Source organism: Caretta caretta, chromosome 2, assembly GCF_965140235.1.
Source record: "Caretta caretta isolate rCarCar2 chromosome 2, rCarCar1.hap1, whole genome shotgun sequence".
NCBI classification, from domain to species: Eukaryota; Metazoa; Chordata; order Testudines; family Cheloniidae; genus Caretta; species Caretta caretta.
This window is the reverse complement of record NC_134207.1, coordinates 84,121,216-84,129,629: the sequence shown is the minus strand read 5'-3', so window position 1 is coordinate 84,129,629 and position 8,414 is coordinate 84,121,216.

Sequence of the window (8,414 nt, the reverse complement as noted above, 5' to 3'; positions counted from 1 at the left end):
GATACCCACCCTCTTCCCTCCCCCAGAGCCCAGCCCCGGGACCATCCCCCAACCCCAGCCAATACACCTGCACCCCCTCCACCAGAGCCCAGCCATGGCCCCTTCTTGCCCAGACACCCACCCCACAACCTCAGAGCCCAGAGATCCAGAGGGAGAAACAGCTTGATGCTCGGTCCCATGCTTGCATGGAGTTTCCTGTTCGCCACCCTCTCCTTCCCTCAGGGCATGCTGGGAACTGCAGATGCCAGGGACCCTCTAGCTCCCTCCCTCTCCCCCACGGGGAGTGTCTCCTATGTGCGAGCTGGGTTCTGCAGGGTCCAGCAGCCCGTAGTGGCGGCCAGCAGCACTGCAGCCCATTTCTGTGGGGGAAAGGAAATTCTGCATGCACAATGTTAATGTCTGTAAAATTCTTCAGTGTGCAGTGGTGCAGAATTCCTCCAGGAGTAACATACATAATGGTACTCTGGCAGAGTTCTAGTGGTTTCTGAAACAAAGGGTAGACAGTGAGGGCTCACAAACTAAAGGAAACTACCCATCTCCTATACACTACACAGAATTTGGCCCAGGAAGTGGCTTTAAAATTTAAATGAGAAATTTAACATGTATAAGAAAGCCAATATTAAGAAAGGATAAACATAGTTTTTTCCCTATAATAAACGTTAAATAGAACTTTTCTTTTCACATGGGCTTTTTTAAATCAATAATAAACATCCCTTCAGAGGCTAATTACTGAAAAAAGGCAACTTCTGGGAATCACTGATTTTTTTGTTTTGAGAGATTCAGAAGAATTGTCCTTGCAGAGAGATCATTTACTGAAATAATGACCAAATGTAGTCATTGTATAAAGTCTAAGAGCACACTAACTTATTTTGATCAGGTTGGGAACTTTTGGTCCATATTGCGCCACCAATATTTGTTTTCAAACAGAATTCTATCTGTGTAGATATCTATGGTACTGAAGAACTCACAAGATATTAATAAATTAATCCTCAAAACACGTCTGTATGTGGAGGGAGGTATTATTGTCCTGCCTATAATATGGCTTTCATCATAGTATTATCTGAATATCCATCGACATTTTACGTATGGGGGAATAAGGTACAGAGAGATTAAGTGACTTCATAGATTTTAAGACCAGAAGGGACCACTGTGATCACCTAATGTGATCTCCTGCATAACACAGGCCATAGAATTTCCCTAAATAATTCTTAGAGCAGATCTTTTAGAAAAACATCTAATCTTGGTAAATGGTTCCAATGGTCAATTACTCTCACCGTTAAAAATGTATGTCTTATTTCGAGTCTGAATTTGTCTAGCTTCAGCTTCCAGTCATTGGATCATATTATGCCTTTCTCTGCTAGATTGGAGAGTTCCTTATCAAATATTTGTTCCCCATGTAAATATCTATAATGGAGCTTTTCACTGGTGTCTCTACTCTGGTACAGAAGTCCCTAATGTTGACAAGCTTCCAGTTTGGTGCCTTAGTTACAAGATCATCTTCCACTGAAAACCAATGGAGAGTTTTTCTTGAAAGTAGATGGTACTGTATCGTCCCTTGACATTTTTGTTTTAAGTGACCTTTAGTCATTTTTGCAACAGTAGTGCTGGCTGTTAGCATCTTGTTTTCTCTCCTCTCAGTGCATCCTGGAAAAGACTAGAAGAAGGAAAATCTCACTGTTACTGGGCTAACAAAAAAAACCCCAAAGAGTACACATAATTACCCCTGAATAGTAATATCCTATGTACAAGCACAGATGTGGGAAAAAGCAGAGAGAAGCTATCTCAGACTGCTGCTGACAGCAGTACTTAGCACACGTACAGGTTTGAATGGTAGAGGAGGATTAGCAAAGACGCAGAGATACACCTCACTTTACACATCAGAGACAGGGCTCTGGACCAGATTGTAGCCATTTCATGTCTTCTTGTCAACATACAAGAGCTGCAAAGTTACATTAATTACCCTCAGGGGGAATTTTTCCCAACATAGTGGGAGTCACTGGCAGGCCACAGAGCTGACCTTAGCCCATCCTACATCATCCCCTGCAGGAGCCCACAGCACAGGAGATGTGGTAGCAAAAGGAAAGGTATGGCCAGTGCTTTTTTACACTCTGGCTATTCCTGGTTGCTGGAACAATCCATAGGGGTTGTTGCAGCAAAGGTGTAAATTAGGTTTTAGGCTACTCTAATCTGCACTAGGGGCCATAGCTAGCCCGTGAACAGAGTAGGCCATCTTTGCAACTCTACCTCAAGCCTTTTGCCAAGCTCAGCATATGTACAGAGATAAAGTGGCATCCTGCGTCAGTGCACTGCAGTCAGTTACAGCCAGAGGCCAGACCAGGGGATCTGGAATCCAGGTCCACAGGACCATTAGGTGCTAGTAAGCTCCACCCAGCAACCTGCTGTGACGTTATTGACAAACTGTGGCCATATAGATCACTGTTGCAACCACTGTTGCAGCAAATATTGTACAAAGGTTGACATGTGAGGTCTCTATGAAAAGATTACAATTTGCTGATTATAATTATGCTATCTGTATGTGTGTATCATTTTTGTATTTGAAGTTATGAATATTGGCTACGTACTTGTATCTCAATGTGTTTGATTCTAAGTAGCCTCAGTGAAGCATTTGGTCATCTTCTTGAGAAAGCAGGTTATTTTCAGATTAAGTGCCCAATCAAGAAACACTTAACTGACAATGGACCTTGGGAGACTCCAATCCACATGAGAAGTCTTCCTGGGAACGTTCAAGGTAGCATGTGAGCAATGGCTTCCGCCTGCAAACTGAGCCATGCATGGACATGTGGCTTACCCATGTGACTCCAAATTCCATCTTGCTGCTGTGATTTTGCACAGGAGAACAAAGGGGTTTCCGCCCACAAGAAAAAGAATATAAAAGGCCCTGGAAACCCCTCCATTTTGTCTTCAATCCTGCTTCTTACGTTTGGAGGAACTTTGCTACAAACTGAAGCTCTGAACAAAGGACTGAATGACCCATCCAAGCTGTGGATGTACTCCAGAGACTTGATTTGAACCTGCAGTTTATTCCATCACTGCTACAAACCTGAACGAAGAACTTTGCCATTACTGTATGTAATTGATTCCATTTAACCAATTTTAGCTCTCATCTATATTTCTTTCTTTTTATGAATAAACCTTTAGACTTTAGATTCTAAAGGACTGGCAACAGCATGATTTGTGGGTAAGATCTGACTTGTATATTGACCTGGATCTGGGGCTTGGTCCTTTGGGATCAGGAGAACCTTTTTTCTTTTACTGGGGTATTGGTTTTCATAACCATTTGTCCCCATTATGAGTGATACTGGAAAACTAGAGTGTCTAAGGAAATTGCTTGTATGACTTATGGTTAGCCAGTGGGGTGAGACCAAAGTCCTCTTTGTTTGGCTGGTTTGGTGTGCCTTAATAGTGAAGAAAAACCAGCCTTGGGCTGTGACTGCCCTGCTCTAAGCAATTTGTCCTGAATTGATACTCTCAGTTGTGTCCCGTCAGAGGCAGCATTGTTACATCTGCTGACAGTTGTTACGGCAGAAGCTGAACCCCAACAGAGGACTCCAGTCCAGGAACCTGATTGGCAGGACGCTGGGCGTCCTGACTGGTCCACAGCTTGTATATCTGCACAAGAAGTAAGATTCACACTTAGAAGATCACATGACTGATTCGGTATACCACTGCCGGGTTCATTGGTCTGAGATTAGGGGCAGCAGTTCAGCAGAAACAATCTGCTAATTAATTGCTGCCCATCTTCTAGTGTTTCCTTTTTGCTGTTGCTCCCAATCATCCAGGATGGTCTGTCATTGCCTCCTCTGCTATCTGATAAGGTCCTCTAGTAGCACAGCATGGCATGGTCAAACGTTAAGAACTGAATGCCTCCTATTATTGTTGTTATCTTGTGTTCCCTACCTCCCATGATGACCCACTTGTTTACTTCAATTACTTGTTATGACTTGGTGGAGTTGGTTTGGTTTTGACGGGTCTTTTAGTTTGTAAGCTCTTAGAGGCAAAGACAGTCATTTTCTATGTGTCTGTACAGCACCTAGCACAATGAAGGCCTGGGCTGGTTAGTCTCTAGGCTCTACTGCAATATAGTAAAAAGGATAAATGCCCATACCTATAATAATAATAAAATGAAAATCCCACCTTTTCCTCTCCTCCCTGTCTATCCCGGTGGTACTACTGCTACCATCATTCCTCTGCCTATCATGGTTTATCTTTTACCCCTAATATTTCTGTAATTTGTTCTGGATCCAAATTTCCCTAAATAAAAGGATTTCTTAATAGGTGAAATTCAACCCTCTGCTGAGGTCCATTATCAGTTCTATGCATCATTCAAATCCCAAAAATAGAGCATAAGTGCGACTTAAGTGGTTCACAGGCTGCATGATGTCCCTCTGGACAGCCGTGAACTTCACCCAACATGAATATCATTCCAAAACCATATATTAACCATTGCCAACCCATTATAGTTCACCTTAATTCCCAATGCTCTGCAGCAAGTTATACAAGTGAGAAATGAATCACGGTGGGGCACAAATGCTACAAGCAAAACAAATAGGAGATTATTCAGGCTACCAGCTTAACTAAAAGATACCTGATCTCAAACCAGCTGCAGCAAATGTCGTAGGCCTGCCCAAGATAGAAAACTGACAACATTCCATACGCTCTTTGGGGTGGTTATAAATCTTTTATACCCAACTCTTACAGACAGCCCTAGCTAAAATACTCTTCAGGCCAATGGACAGCACTCACTTCCTAACAGTGGAAATAAAATGCCATTTGCAAGAGACAATGAAATCCTGAATACCATGCTGTTTGGCATGTGCAATAAATAGCAGGACCATTGCAAGAGCTGGTCTTTGTGCAGGCTGTAGTTACCTATTGCAACCACAAGATGACTCTTGTAAACCATGCAAATAGCGTATAACTCATACAAATGGAGCATTTGGGAAACATGAACAAATTCACCACTTATAACCTGGGTGTATTGGTTTTATATTACACCAGCATATCACAGAAAGTTAATAATAGAGGGTCAGATTCATCCCTGGTATAACGCCACTGACTCCAACAAGAAAACCAGTCCAAAGATTTTGCTGAACATAAGGATATTTTTAAATGTAAATCACAGGTGCTTTCCTGCAAGGGCAGATTTCAGCCCCAATACAATGGCTAATAATGAAATTCCACACTGAAAGTATTGCACATGAATCAAACAGTACATCGGGAACCATGACGGAAAATGGAATTCGCCAATGCAGACTCCTATCTCCAGTCCTATAGAGTGTATTATAGTTTAATCTCGCTTGGGCAATGGCACAGTGTGAGAAACATGGAGTGTCTGTCTAAATAGATAGTTTGCCAGGAAGGACTAATTGAAAGAAGTTGTGATCATTGACAGTGACCATAAGAAAGACCTATTGCATGCAGTAAAAGTATAACAGGCTGACAACCACCAAGTGATGAGAACCTATTGTAAATAATAACAATTGGTGCACAATAGGGAGAACAGCACTGCACAATAAATTCTTTGGGGGTGGGTGATGGTGCTGAAGGACAAGGAGAAGTTGATCAGTGACAATAAAGCGCTGTCTCTTAATTTTTCTATTATAGGAATTATTATTTTAAACCCTGACAAGTATTTACTAGAAAACTTCCCAGGATGGTTAGAGAGGCGAGATTGTTATTGTCTTCACACTGGGATGGATGCATGCATGACCCACATGAATTATTTCTGTAAATTACACAACAGCTTTTGACCTTATTTTATAGTCAATGTTTTAGTTAATGCATTTTTTCATTAAATGTTAATGCTGGTTTTAAAGAACTGACTAATGCAGCTTGATAGACAAATCCAGTTTAGACTCTCATTTTGTAAACAGACTGTAATTTAGTACATTTGCATCACCCAATTTGCTCTGAAAATCTGTGCTTTGAAATTAGAGCTGATGGAAATTTTTCTTTTGAAATGTTTAAGAAAATTTTCATGGTAGCAAAATTTCGGAAGATTTCAATGTCATTGAAAGTGACATGAAAAACTGTAAATGTACAGTTTTTGGTTGATGAAAAAATCAAAAAAATTAATCTGGACAGGTGACATTTTGAGTTTGGGAAATATTTCCTGACCAGCTCAAATTGAAATGTCTCATCTCAAAATGGAAAATATTCCCCAGTTGCTGTTATCTAAGTTAGGATGAAATTACACCAGACACATATTCACCTACCCAGTAAAATAATAATATTTATCACTAATAATCCACAAACCCCAAAGCTCCTTACAAAGAGGGTAAATAATGTTATAGATGGGGAAACTGAGGTACAGAGAAATAGCATGACTTCCACAAGATCACAGAATGAATCAGAAACAGAACCCTAGATTCCAGGCTACTCATGAGTCCTCCCCACTGGTCTACACTGCCACCTGAATTCAATCTTTCGGAGCTGCTCCCATGTATTGCTAAGGGCAGGTCTACAATTTAAACACTTAAGTGAAGATGCCCCTACACTGACAGGAGAAAGTTCTCCTGTCGGCATAGCCTTCCCAAGAGGCGGTACCTATGTTAATGGGAGAAGCTCTCCTGCCGACATGGTACTGTCTGCCTGAAGGGTTAAGGTCGGTATAACTACATCATTCAGGGGGGTGGATTTTTCATACTCCTGAGCTACATAGATATACTAACATGGGTCTGTAAAGTAGACCTTAGGTTGTAAGTTTCTTGGGCCAGGGACTGTCCTTTTGTTATGCATCTGTACGGTGCTTTGTACAATAGGACCCCAATCCATGACTGGGACTCCAGGTGCTACTGTAATACAAATAATAATGTTATAAGCTGGGTGAAACCTTCTTATGGTTTGAGTTAAAACTCCATTGAGATTATTAGGTGTGACTCACCTTTCAATTAAAATAACTGTAAGCAAAAGTCTCCACCTAAGACAAAATGTGTGTGTGAACCCACCCAGGAGCTTCTGGCTGAGTATAGTTTGGGGTATGTGTGGGTGGGAAGAGAGTTTTCATAGAAACTGAGAATGGACAAGAACAGAGTGAGAAGGAGAGGTAAGAAAGCCAACTGGGAGCCCTTATGCACAGGTAAAAGCTAGAGAGAGAGCTTTTGAGTCTGGTGTTGGCAAGAGATTTGGAGGCTGTAAGATAAGAATCTGCACATTTTGTTCTTGGTTCCTTCTGCATTGAGAGACACCAGACTTTGTGCATTCATTGTAAACAAAATTACATCAAAGAAAATACCAGACTCCATCAATTTCTACTTCCAACTGGAATATCTCCAGAGCCCTGAACTGTGACCAGTCAATCAAATGAAAAAGGGGCAACAATAACAATAATATATCTGAGGCCAGAATGTGGCTTTATGTCTATCCTACCCCTTTGCCCCTGAATGAGGTATTTTTTTCTTGCTTTCTGAGTTCAACTTCTTGCTCTGTTGAACATACTGTCCTTCACAACCTTTACCCATGTGAGTAGTGTTGTTGAAGTCAATGAAACAAATGACATATGTAAGGATGTAGGGCCCGATTGTTACAATGTATGCAGTAATAAAAATAAGGCAGCTGAGGAAAACTTGGTTTTTCAACAGACCAATTTGAAGAGTTCTATACTGCAGTAATATTAGTGGATGTTCTGAGGCTTAATATGTATATCTGTGTAAGATTTTCAGGTGAAACTTTATATATAAATCCAAAGTATACAATTGCATATTAGATTACAAAAGAATTACTTTAGGCACTTTTGTAAATTCTCTGCCTGAAATATTGCTTTGATAATTTTCCAGAGTAATTGGGATTTTCTGTAAATACTATACCAAAATAGTTACCTCATATACTGTACAGTAAATATACAGATCATCATCATCATTCTGCAGTGCAATGCATGATACATATCATTATTAATTTATAATAGCTATTATGGATCATTAGTCACTTCTTAAAGGAAATTTGTGACTCAGAGAGAATACTTAGACAGAATAATAGGTGACTGTGATTTTATTTCTAATTAAATCATGGGAAATTTAACAATAGTCTGTGATGACTACAGTACTTCATTAGAACATTAGTGGGTTGATCACCACCGTTTTTTGCTGAAGGAGACAGGTAGCCGTGTGGTTGAGAATTTAAAGTTCCTGGAACCTCTCATTCTAATTCTGGCAAGCTTGATTCAACCCTTCATTTTTCTGAGGTAGACTAACTGAGCAACGTGCAGTTTAATATGTGTGTGGGTCTACTGGTGGGATCCTAGAAAGGTAGATGCTGTTTGAGCTGCATGAGCATTAAATATCCCAAGGCATTCTAAGTGTGAGGGGCTTGTCCTGAAATCTTTAGCCAGAATAGCTGGGACCTGACAGAAAAGTCTGAGCACCTTGGAGTCTGACTTATCCCTCATATTACAAGAG